Source organism: Schistocerca serialis, chromosome 11, assembly GCF_023864345.2.
Source record: "Schistocerca serialis cubense isolate TAMUIC-IGC-003099 chromosome 11, iqSchSeri2.2, whole genome shotgun sequence".
NCBI classification, from domain to species: domain Eukaryota; kingdom Metazoa; phylum Arthropoda; class Insecta; order Orthoptera; family Acrididae; genus Schistocerca; species Schistocerca serialis.
The window spans coordinates 183,828,590-183,842,174 of record NC_064648.1 but is presented as its reverse complement, the minus strand read 5'-3'; the positions used below and the strand labels follow the sequence as shown (position 1 = coordinate 183,842,174).

The following is a 13,585-nucleotide window of genomic DNA, read 5'->3' as shown; positions in this document are numbered from 1 at the left end:
ACTTGGTTCATGGGTTAGTGTAAAAGGCCAACATTATACCATTACTATATCCAACTCAGTGTAGGAATTTTCTGGTGTTGAGCTTTGGGTGGGGGGGGGGGGTTAAGGGGTTGGAGATATTTTATCTTTAATTATACAAAAGTGAAACCCATAACCAAATGGGAAAGTTGATAAATACAGATATATGCACTTTGGTGTAATCAGAGTTCTACATCTGTGATACTAAGAAAATGAGGATGGATGTAGCACACAATGGTTTGGTTTAAACTCGCTATGTTTCATCTTCCAGGCCAATTATTTTTAAATACTAATTGAATGTTATGCTCTATAGTTAGAACTAGACAATGTCAGTCCAAGGGCAGATTGTATTGAATGCCTATAAGAGAGTGCTCAGCCATAGTTGCAGTCATATGCATTAGCATTGACCAGGGTGTCTATTCAGTAGGGATATGATAACTGGGATACAAACGAAGAGCATCAGTTTTAGAACTGTACTTGTAGAAACACATTATATAATCATCAAGTATTGACATTTGTGTTGTGTTACAGGTTACTGGTAATTCTGAAGCAAGAATTAAGGTTGCTGCAGAATTGACATTAATGTTGAAATGAGATAAAGGAAATAAGTTGACTTTCTGTTTCTGAAATTTTGTGGGTAATACTGCTACAGTCAGTTGGGGTAAGTTGTGCCACTTTTTAACATTTTTTGAAAGTACAGGACACAAAAGAAATTACATAATGCAACAGACATTTCAACCTTTTACATCTATAGTTACTGAGTGCTTGGAAAAGTGAAGATGTATATCAACTATGCCCCATTATAATAAAATTTCTATTTTAATGCTGGTATAAAGTTATACTGTCCTTCCATATTACTTTAGACATCTTAAGAAACAAAGAATTTTTCCGAAATCTATTGCTTTGGGTAGATTTAGATCACACCAGAAGAAAATCAGGTGTTAAAAAGAATAAAAACAAGTAGTGTGAATTCAGTACTGAGGATTTATTTTGAAATATCAAGATATTTGTATAAACCTGGCAGTGTTCAACTTAAATCACGCAGGCATCAGAAACTCTATTCACAGCAAATAAATGAAAGAATAATCACAAGCCTAAGAGCTTGTAGGAAGTTGGAAAGACAACTGAAATAGTAACTAGAAATCACAGAGGTAATAAAACTGTACTTTTAGCATCAAATAAGCAAATAGGTGGAACAGCCGTTTGAAACAGAAGTAGTAAGTGGTACAAAGATACCCTGACTGGTAAAATGTTATCCTGATTGAGTGTACTGGAAGAACCTCAACTTCAGGATTTGACGATATACATTGCGAGCACATTCTCCAAGTCTGTTGCTTGTTCTCTGTAATGCTTTTCTGTCACTGCTCTTGTGCGCCAAGTTTACAACATGTTTACCAAACGCCCTTGTTTCCTGTTCTTCTGTTGTTGTTGCCTTAGGCTTCTAAGTTTTGTTTTGACTTCACTACTGGTTTGCTTCAGACTATGCTGGTACATGCATAGAAACTTGTGTTCCAGCCACTCCTACATACCTAATCTAGACTTTTAATTTTAATGGGCTATTTCTGTAAATGTCTCCAGTTCCCATTTGGGGTAATAAATTTAAATTCCACTGAAAAGTTTTATTTTGTTTGGGTACTTCTGCTCTTGGAACGCTGCATATGTTCATCAAAACATACTACATGATGATGTATCATAAGTATGAGTACTACCTGAGATTGGGTGACAGTGTTTGTGAGAAGGGAATTAGCCATTTGGCCTGTGTGAGAGGGAGTCTTGACCTGGCTATAATGTTTAATCCATTGTTACTCAAGGTAAACGTTGGAAAGCGACTTGAAATACTCTCAACTAGAAGTGTTTTGCAATGTTTAAATTTGTACAGGAAACAATTTCAAGTCTTGCTGTACTTGCCTCAAAGGGCTTGTACCCATGAAGAGGCCGACTCTTAGTGCAGTGCTTCCCCCTACTTATACCTCCCGAGGAGATCACGAATGTAAAATTAGAGAGATTAGAGCACGCACGGAGGCTTTCAGACAGTCGTTCTTCCCGCGAACCATAAGAGACTGGAACAGGAAAGGGAGGTAATGACAGTGGCATGTAAAGTGCCCTCCGCCACACACCGTTGGCTGGCTTGCGGAGTATAAATGTAGATGTAGACTGGCTAGCGCCATTCGATCTGCTTAGAAATGAGGCTGTCAGTATTAACAGCGCCCGCACCCACAATACGACACACAAGAGTTCCAAAACTACTTGCCTACGATTTGATTAACTGTGACGGTACTGCACTTGGAGCGTTCTGCCTCCAAGTTTTGTTCAGCTTTCCCTTTCACCCCCACATGTCCCCAATGTGATGTGGCACCCAAGTCCTCTCACCACATCATTAGCTCTGGTTTTGTACTGCTAATCAGTAGTTTTTTAGAGCCTGGGTGTAGGGAGAAGGGTCTCACCCCTACACGGTTTCACACTGCGTCCTAAGCTTGCCGTCGCGTGTTTGTTATGTATCAGTGTCCCTACTGGAGACCCTTTCTTTATCACTCTTCTCCCATGCTCTCTGTGTTACTGGGAAATGCTCGCTCCACTAATATTGTCAACATGTGTACTGAGTACAGTTGGAGCTATGCCTGTCAGTGGTACTCTAAAATGGCCTCTGATCACTCTGTTTTCGTAGCTTATAGCGTTGCCATTATCTTTGGCCACCCGACGTGCTGACTCCTGGTGGACACGCTAGCTGCACTGTGACTTCTTTGCCATGCCCTAAGACTTTTGAGACTTAATGTTATTCTCCACATGTTACTATTTATCGGTAAAACTCTAGAATAGGACCAGTGGTGCTCTTAACTTGATTCGTTTTGGAATGTTGTCAGTGCCTGCCGTGATGCATGACGGGAACAAAAGAAGGTGTGTCAGCTGTTTGTATTACGCAGCCAGTGGTAGAGCAGCAGATGTGGAGCCGCTGATAGAATAGCTATAATGAGGGCATGGTAAGTTGGCTGCCTACTCGCGAAATATTAATTGTTAAAGAGTCAGCACCATTCAAATCACTTTGTGTCGGCTGTTCTGTTTCAGACTGCTGCCGCCCTCAACAACCCCAAAACTGTGACTGTAAGTGCCTGGCTATTGTTGTTTACGAGAGTGAATAATTAATTGATTAGCAACAGTATTTGTACTTAGATTGAAGTGCAGTATGAGATACGATCATAAATGTTTACCAAATGTTTTGAATGTCGTCGCTCTTCCACTCATTGTGTTGTATTACGAGAGGCATAATTTAATTTTCATATTTTTTCTAGTAGTATGTACTGCATTTAAAGATAATTTATTCTACAATAGGCATTAACAAATCTGTGTTACTTCTGTGTCTGAACTTATCCCGTAGCAGCTGACTGGAATGAGTTGACATGCCCAGGAGTTGTCAGAAAAGAAACAATAAAAAAGGGCCTCCCCCTCTTATGTCCTCCATCCCACAGGCTCTGCGCTGCTAACTTCTGTTGTCCACCCCCAAGGTATGCTGCCAACTTTACTTCACCGTATTCACTGATATCAATTAAAACTAAGCACATCTTAAAATGTGGCTGGGGACCATGCTCTGCACGAATACTTGATTTGGACCTTACGCTGCCCGCTCTCCGCAGTAGTAGTAGTAGTAGTAGTAGTAGTAGTAGTAGTAGTAGTGATTTCACTACCAATTTAACACGTTTTTGATACAAATAATCCACAATACGCACCAGTGGATGAAGTCGCTGTGCAGATGTAAATCTCTTGAATCAGTCCACTTTATAGCACTCACTGTCATAATCACAAAAAATATACAGTACTTCTCAAAATTCACCAGTGCACTGAGAAACAGCAAACAAAGCAATGGTTTCAATTTCGGCACTAGATATACATTGTTTCTCATATTACCGCTTTTTGGTTATATTAAAGAATCATCCCATTGGCTACGCGAAACTGACACGTCAACCTGTGAGCAGTAGATAAGCACTTTTGTGACTGCTGCTGGCCCCAATCCCCTGGTCTAGATTTTAGCCCTATTTTTCTATAAGACTTTACTGTTTTCTGTGGCTACGACAATGAGACTCTGGACGGTGCACTTAAAAAAAATTGATAGATCCCTCATCTGTTGCAATGAAAAAAACATTTTTTTTGTCACCCAACACACTGATGCATTTTTTCTTATGAATTGCACCAGGGACTTCTTTGTTGCAATGTTTGCTGGCCAAATACTGCAGAAAACTTTTTGTATTCAGTCTGGAAAGAAAATTACTTATTAAAAACTTCTGTAGCACGTTTCAATTTTTTGCGTGAAGTGTGCATAAGGAACAAAGTCAAACTAGCTTTGTGAATGAGTAAACAACTTGAAAAACTTCATTGAAACAACATATACGAAGAAACAAACAATTGCAAGTATACAAACCTGTTAAAAGTGAAATAATACTGCTGCACTTTTATAACATTTACTCGCAGACAGCTATAAGCACTTTATACTATAGTCATTAATTATTTTAATATCAGCTTCTTATTTGATGACAAAGCTTTCTTTATTAATACACATTAAGAAACTTTAAGATGACAAATTATGTGTAGTAAATCATTTACTGTTCAGAAAGCTAACCAAACTCCATACTAGACAAAGTTAAACAAAACTGCAAAATGTTTTACTGCCAAATTTGTCAGTTTGAGAAAAACAGGATACTTGGAATTAACTCACTTGGAAATGGCCCTGTCTAGGAATGTGACAGGGGATCATCACGGGTGAGTGCACGTGGTCAGAAGTTCCACAAAAGTTATTATTCAATACATAACACCTGGTCTGTTGGATGTACATATTTAGATAATAGTTCTGCTGAAGCTGGCGGCACTAGTGGCAAATTATAGTGGCTATAAAATTGGCAGTAAAGCAACTATGGTTCATGATGTTAGCCACGTGCAGTGGCATTGTTAATACCAATAGGGCCAATAATGATATTGTGAGTGATAGGCCACTTTACATTCCATCCAATGCTAATTTACATGTTCACAAGTTGTTCTTGCCCCAATTTACACATCCAAATTAATCACAATAGCTGACCAAGGTTGCTGCTTGTGACATTAGCCTGCTTTAGTTCTTCGTTGATAGTCCTCAGTGTCGACGTACTTAATTGTTATACTGGCTGGAAAAGGGCGGGGGGTTGGAAGTATATCACTGACTACTCTAAATGATGTAGCCAACAATTGCACAACTGCGTTTTGCAGTTCTTTACTTTAACCGTTCATAACCCCCAATATTACACAATTATATGACCACTTCACTACTGGTAAATTATGATAAGCCTAATTAGTAAGTTGAAGGCAACATCAGCATACTACTACAGCAGTTTGCTGCTGAACAACAATGATCAGTAAAAACCTAACCACACAGTTCACACTTCATGCACAATAATACAATATGTGTGACACTATTTTTCAAATAAATTAAGCAGAGATTGTTATTAATTATTCTAGCACACACTCTATTTGTGTTACACTTATTCCACTGTTACGCTGATGCATTGTTGTTAATTTAACCAATACATATTTTCCGTCTGAAAAATGGCTGTCATCTGACTGTCTTGGGACCAAAAATCAGTCCTTTATATATCCTCACAATAATAGGAACAGAAACTATACATTGTTTCATGTTTAAGTTACAGAAATTACAATTATAACATAACTGCTGTCATGTCATAACAAACATTTAATTTCAACTGCTTGACACCATTTATGATCTTAATAAAGCAGTGACAGTTACAGCAGTCAACTAACAATGCAATATGGACATCACATCAAACTAGATGTACTTGAAAATGGCGATTAAGCCGTAACAGTTTGTTGTAATTTAAGATTACTTATTATAAGCAGCTATTTTGTATATCTATTCTAACAAAATCGTAACTTACTCAATTAACTGAATACACTGAAAAATCTTACTTTTTAACAGTTCCTTCTAGCACAAAGGTGAGGCCAAATTATTTGTTTAAATAATGAAATTAACAGATATAGTTCTACAAACAATAGTTTTGACAAACCCGGTAATTATTTTGGAATTAATTAAGAGCTAGCTTCGTTAATATGGTTTCGAACAGAGCCAAATAAATACTTTATGAATCCTAGTAGTTCTTCCAAATGTTCATAATTATTACAGAATTTATATTTGTTTATAAGTCAACAATAGAATCTAAGTCATGACACAGCTCCCTATAACAAAAGATATTAACTAGGAATGGTGTGAATAAATTAGGAAATTAATTATGTACACAAAACTAAGCACAAATATATCTAAAAACAAAGATGATGTGACTTACCAAACGAAGCGCTGGCAGGTCGATAGACACACAAACTAACACAAACAAACACAAAATTCTAGCTTTCGCAACCAAGGGTTGCCTCATCAGGAAAGAGGGAAGGAGAGGGAAAGATGAAAGGATGTGGGTTTTAAGGGAGAGGGTAAGGAGTCATTCCAATCCCGGGAGTGGAAAATTAGACCTGGTGTTATATTTATTAAGACTGAGGGCCAACCTTTACTCTTTTATGAAAATGCAGATTATAGTCCTGTATGTTAATGGCAATTAGGCAAAAATGAATTTAAGGTGGCAGATGGCAAAACAAGAGTGGAAGTAAAAAGATCCCAGCTTGCTTCGTCACATGCTGACCACTCAGTATCACAGTCAGAACTCATATTGTCACTCGGCACAAAGGAATCGAGAGCCTTGTGCACCAAATCCACTTTCTTCAGTCCTGCCAAACTATTTCGGTAGCGACAGGACTTTACTACAGGTTTTACACTACGTGTGGACCAGTAAAATATACAGAGTTTTCACAAATTATTACATTCACGGAGTATTACATATAAAAGCAGAGGTACAGTTACAATATAATTTCTTAAAACGCCAAAAACTTCACATAATTGTTACATGTTTACACAACCAAAGATCTTGAGTATGCAGATACACTAGTACAATGTCAGCAGATAAATTTATGGGATATACATAAATCTATGGATTACTGGTGTTACAACCTGTGATTAAAATTTTGAGACACTTATTTATAAATCTTATATGTAAAGATATGAGTTCCAGCATCTCCTTTTCACACTCCTGTACTTTTTTCCAACACCACTCGGTCATTCCATGTCAATTCAACCAATTTGAGAAAATGTTCCAGCTGATAGTGTCGGATTTGGCTGAAATTTAGCACACCAATGCTACCAAGTGTGGAACACTCATGTACAAAATTTTAAGTTCCCCTGCCAATTAGTTCCAGAATTATGGCTTGTGAAAGAAGGACCCGGAAATTGCAACCCGCATCTGGCAATCTATCTTCAGACCCAACTTCAGGTCTTAATAACTTTGGAACTATTCCACAAAGTCCAGTGAAATTTTTACAACCCAGTAACATTCACTTAGAGAACACACTCTATGAATCAAAACACCACCAATGTATTTCTGAGGGAAAATAAAAAATTCCAAAATGTGATAAAAGAAATGTAATACGTTAAAAGGTTATTTTTTTGTTGTTGTTGTTGTGGTAAGCTTAATGTGGCCTAAACACACACAGAACTCATCTTGCCCATGTCAGTCATACAAACAGAGTTACATGCACACGAAAATACAAAAATTTGAAAAATTACCTGAAAAACATGGATTTTCTAAGTGTGGTAGCACAATAGGGACAAGTGATATCCAAGCCAAATTTGAAACACTGCATAAGTAGACCATAATATAATATGTGGCAAAATTTCATTTTGTTGTTGCAAGACATTTGTGAACAATAAAAGTTGACAGAGATGTATTTGGTTACGTTTCTTTTAACATGATTTAGCAAGTAATAGTGATGATGCAGACAGCTTGTTTCAGATAAAGCTGCAGCAATTGTTGGGAACCATTAGGCAACAGAAAGTTAAAAAATGGTAGTTTTCAGGGACAAAATGAGTCATTGTTAGGCAGGAACAACAAAGGAAACAAGCAAGAATTACAGGTTACTCATGTTTTTAAGATTCTAGTTCAGATTGTCAGTACTGTTGTGGAAAGTCAGTATGGAGGCAGAAGAGTGTACTAGTGGTGCTTTTGTTCAAACAAGTTGCAGTATTGCTAGAGCACAAGCATCTGAATGTCATAAAACAGCACATGGAACAAAATGTGGCATTCGGTTTGTACTGTATGATCTGGATTAATCGAACCAAGATTTGTTGCTATGGATATCTGGGATACACCCTGTGGGCACAAGAAGTACAGTTGCAGGAAACTTTAGTGTTTGTTATCATCGTATGAAAGTGTTTCTGGATAAATATTCTTTCCTACAAAGTTGTTTTGATCCATTTCGGATTCATAGGAAGACAGTGAAGTGTAACCTCAGAGAAATTGATATAAAATGAGTATTGAAAGTGAATCAGTGCATGGGACTTAACATGAAACCAGGACAAAAGTTATGTTCCAGGTGTGTTACACTGCTAAAAAAAATGAAGAATATTCTGGTAATTCACATGACAGTGACGAAGAGTATCAGCCACCTACAACCACAGCGGATGAGCAATTAAATACTTCAGTGACTGCTCTTGGTTTGTCTCCCATGAAGACACACAAAGTTGGGAAAAGACAGGCCCAGCTATGGTAGAAGAAAACTACAAGAAGCTCAAATGGAATTAAAACACAAAATAGCTGATACAATGGAAGAGGAAGAACTATCTGCTCCAAAGGAACAGAAATCATGCCAGAAATGCTCTGATTTGCACAAAATTGTGCATGATTTGAAAGAAAAATGTGCCATATCCACACACCAGAAAAAAGTAGCTATTCTTACCCTTGCACCTTCCAGCTGGTCTATTGACTACACTGCACAGGAATTCAGTGTTTCTACATACATGGTAAAGCAAGCTAGGAAAATAAAAGTAACCCAAGGAGTGCTTCCACAACTGCAGAAGGCTCGGGGTAAGCAATTGAGTTCAGAAATAAAGGTGCTAGTGTAGGAGTTTTATGGAAACAGGTGAATAATGCCTGAAAAGAAGACTATGTAATGGTGAAAATGGGAAATGTACGTGTACAGATGCAAAAAAGACTGTTGCTATGCAACACATCAGAACTGTGTGTAGAATTCAAGGAAAAGTATCCAATATCAAAGTAGGTTTATCATCTTTTTTCAATCTTTGGCCAAAATGGGTTGTGCCTGAAAGTGCAAGGGGCACACACAATGTTTGTGTATGTGAGACCCTTCAAAATGTTAAGCTGATGTTTGCTGCTATAAATGATTCTGGTCTGTATTACAAAGGTGCAATGAAGCTGCCAGTGTGTGACATCAGTTCCTACCAGTGCATGGTACACAGGTGTGAAAAGTGTCCTGGTAAGGCAAATCTTGCAGAACACATGAATAACAAACTGTACGGTGAACTCCTTATGGATGATGATGAATTTGTTTCTTATAAGCAATGGACACACATGGATCACACAAGTCTTGAAGCAAAGCAAAGTACAGTGGAAGATTTTGTTGAAATGTGTTGTCAAAAAATGGACAAACTGACCACACACAGCTTCACAGCAACAGCACAATTGGCTTATCTCCAATTCTGTAAGGATAATTTGAAACAAGATGAAATTATAGTAACACTAGACTTTTCTGAAAATTATGTATTTATAGTTCAAGATGTTTGAAAATTATTATGTTGAAAATTAGGTGGACTGATAAGGTAAGGAATGAGGAGGTTCTATGCAGTATTGGAGAGGAAAGGAATATGTGGAAAACACTGATAAGGAGAAGGGACAGGTTGATTGGACATCTGCTAAGATATGAGGGAATGACTTCCTTGGTACTAGAGGGAGCTGTAGAGGGCAAAAACTGTAGAGGAAGACAGAGATTGGAATACGTCAAGCAAATAATTGAGGATGTAGATTGCAAGTGCTACTCTGAGATGAAGAGGTTAGCACAGGAAAGGAATTCGTGGCGGGCCGCTTCAAACCAGTCAGTAGACTGGTGACCAAAAAAAAAAAAGCCATCCAAGGATATCATTGGGAAAACAGTCAAGCAACTCTCCAAACATTTGAGATTTACTATAAAGGTGAATCAGGTGATGTGTCTGTCATGAACCTGTGCGTTTTTAGTGACTGTTTAATTCGTGATCCCATTGCAGTTCATGCCCACATTCACACAGTCATGGAATATGTGAAAAACAAGCTTCCTGACGTACATTTTGCGAAATACTTCAGTGATGGGGCAGCTAGTCAGTACAAAAACTGTAAAAATCTCAAAAATTTATGCATGCATTACCATGATTTTCAGATTCGCGCAGAATAGAATTTTTTCGCAACAAGTCATGGTAAAAATGTATGTGATGGTATTGGTGCAATCATTAAGCACATGGCATCATGAGCTAGTCTGCAACACCCTACAGAAGGTTACATTCTAACACCCCTTCAATTATTTATTTGGTTACAGAAAAATATCTCTGACATACAATAATTCTGTGTTTCGAAAGATGAGGTGAAATCAGTCGAAGAGTTGCTAAAAAGCAGGCTAGAACATGTTAAAACTGTTGCAGTCACAAGGAGCCATCATCAGTTCTCTCTAGTTGACTCTGACAGTATGCAGATGAGCAGACTGTCTGGTTATAACTATAGGTTCATACACAACATGTGTCTTCACAGTGTGTCTGAATCAGGATTCAGAAGCAAAAGCAGCAACGTACAACCAGGTTGCTATGTTATTGCTGTTTATGATGACAAAAGGTACTTGGGATGTGTTGCAGAGTGCTGTGAAGCAGAAGGTGATGTATTTGTGAACTTCATGGCACCAGCAGGACCAGCAAGATCATTTTGTTGGTCACGTTTGGCAGACAAGTGTTGTATTCCTTTTGAACATATTCTAATGACAGTTCCAGTTCCTACCACAGTGTCAGGAAGACAGTACAATTTGCCACTCAATGTACAGAGTACAGTAGCTAAAGTGTGGGAGAACTTCTGTTCGAAGCACAATCAGCTGGTTTTTTTAGCAGTTAAGGTGCAGTAAACATTAATGATAGGTTGTGTTAATCTGTCTATATGTTGTTGCTTAGTGATTAAACAGTTGTGGGAGAGGATAAGAAGAGGGAGAACAGTTTATGATATGTTTTTACAAAATTATTTTGTGGAACAATGGCCACATCACCAAGTACATCTGCCAACTTCCAGTGTACACAAATGTCTTGCAATAACATGCTGAAATTTTGAGATATATATCATTATGGTCTACTTATGCACTGTGTGAAATTTAGCTTGGATACCACTTGTCCCTTTTGTGCTACCACACTTCGAAAATCCATGTTTTTCAGGTAATTTTTCAAATTTTTGTAGTTTCGTGTGCATGTAACTCAGTTTTTGTGACTGGTATGGGGATGATGAGTTCTGTGTGTGTTTAGGCCACATTAAGCTTACCACAAAAAAATTTATACCCTTTTTGAGTGAATTATATTTGGCATAGAGGGCACCTACAATATGTACCTTTTAACATATTACATTTTTTTTAAATCACATTTTGGATTTTTTTATTTTCCCTCAGAAATATGTTGTTGGTGTTTTGATTCTTTGAGTGTGTTCTCTCAATGGATGTTACTGGGTTGTAAAAATTTCACTGGACTGTGTGGAATAGTTCCAAAGTTATTAGGATCTGAAGTTGGGTCTGAAGATAGATTGCCAGATGCGGGTTGCAATTTCTGGGTCACGCCACCTTCTTTCACAAGTAATAATTCTGGAACTGATTGGCAGGGGAAACTAATACTTTGTACACGAGTGTTCCACACATGGTAGAATTAGTGTACTGAATTTCAGTCAAATATGAGACTATGAGCTGGAGCCCCTGGTTGAACTGACATGGAATGACCCTACTAAATTCTCTCTCATTATCTCTACTATATTCTCTATGCAACTTTCTGAGCACTCAGAATCTATGTCGTAAAACTCCTGCAACAGACTCAAAATTTCGTGTCTGTTATTTACTACTCGAGGAAAGGACTTACTTCCCAACAGCTCAAGTTGCATATTTTTCATAAATGAAATATTTAAATTTGTATCTACAACAACAGAATGAGTAATCAATGGTGCTGGGTTTCTTGTGATCTTCAAAAAATTGACACACTCACTCTTCCTTGCGGTTCCAAATTCGTGGCATGTAACTCTTGTAAAGAACTGAACGGGAAACTTCATCATAGTCATTTTTAGTAGACAGACTATAGTGTAATGCTACTGCTAGTTCATTTTCAAGCTTCAACTTTTTTTGCTTTGGCCCTTGACATCTCCTTTCTTCAGATGATAAGTAGTGAAGCGGTCTTGGAATATCAATGGAACTTCATGTGACTTCAAATGTGGGTTTTCAAGGGGAGCACATAATTGTTCCGTGCTTTCATCCCAAATTTGTATTTCCCACGGGACGTCAAACATATGAAAGTGGAGATATCATACCTGCAAATAAAAGTGAATAAATAGTGGGTATTGCATGACCAGGTATTTATACTCCTTAACGGATTTATCAAAACCACTGAATGTATACAAAGATACTGTCCTGCTATAAAAACACAAGAAACCTCTCTGCTCAGAGACAGAGATATTCTCATGAATATGAAACATGTGGGAGGGGCAGCTGCTCCATGTACTAATGCACCATGACAATAAATTTGACAGAATAACTAAAAACAGCACGAAGAGGAAGTGGTTAACTTATTTCATGATAAATTAAAAGTATTTAGTATTGTAAAATGCCCAATATAAATTAATAATAGTGATAATACAGATGTTCATAGTTTGGTAATATGAATCTCAGAAATCTGGTGGGAGTTACATGTTCATAAATTCACTAGAAAGAGCACACACACACACACACACACACACACACACACACACACACACACACACACACACTAGTCTCTTTGGAGGCTGTTATGAAAGAATACAAAATAAATACTGAAAGTTGTGGATTTATGTAGCTATCAAAACCTTTGTGTGGGCTGTGTAGATATGAACTATTTAAATGATAGTGCTTTCTATAAAATATCCATGAGGTCCTTCTGCATCTCTGTGGTTTGACAATTAATTCACATTCTGTACATTATTTCATAGGCTACCCAAAAATTGACAGCATTAAGAAAGCGGGATCTTTGCCACTTAAAGTGTTGCATATAAGCAGAGACATGAGCATTCAATTCGTTTCAAATAATTTAATTGCATACTTAATTAGGGAAGTCTAGAGCACTCACATATGTTTGAAAATCAGACCCAGAAATTAAGACAATTTGTTGAAAGAACTGATACAAGACACTTGTAACTTTTTCTACGACATGTATGTTGACAGATTTGTTTCTTTATATGACAATGGACTAAAAGTCCTTGAATGTAAAAATAGTTCCTGTCTTTCCATTTGCTGTAACCTACACATGCATTTTTCCCTTTTGTGAAACTCGATTCGCATTTCTAAAGAAAAATAATTATTTGTTCATTATAAAATCAGAAGTATTTTTCACTCAGTGCTATACCCAAAATTACTTTCAGGAATTTTAAACATCTGTTTGCTAGAGATAATTTATTGTAGATGTACTATG

The 13,585-nt window shown here is 37.4% G+C and overlaps 1 protein-coding gene across 5 annotated transcripts in view; it reads left to right on the top strand.

Moving 5' to 3' along the window:
- Positions 1-13,585, top strand: part of LOC126427124 (uncharacterized) — a 125,440-nt gene that overhangs the window by 90,088 nt on the left and 21,767 nt on the right. For 3 of the 5 annotated variants that reach the window (XR_007576538.1, XR_007576539.1, XR_007576537.1), the window contains 3 exons: positions 550-679; positions 2,880-2,996; positions 3,082-3,117. The exons of 1 other annotated variant lie outside the window; for it this stretch is intronic. The gene's annotated coding sequence lies outside the window, so the exon portion shown is untranslated. Of the gene's footprint in view, positions 1-549; positions 680-2,879; positions 2,997-3,081; positions 3,118-3,394; positions 3,519-13,585 lie in introns of those variants that run through there. One more of the 5 variants, XR_007576540.1, reaches the window with a different exon arrangement.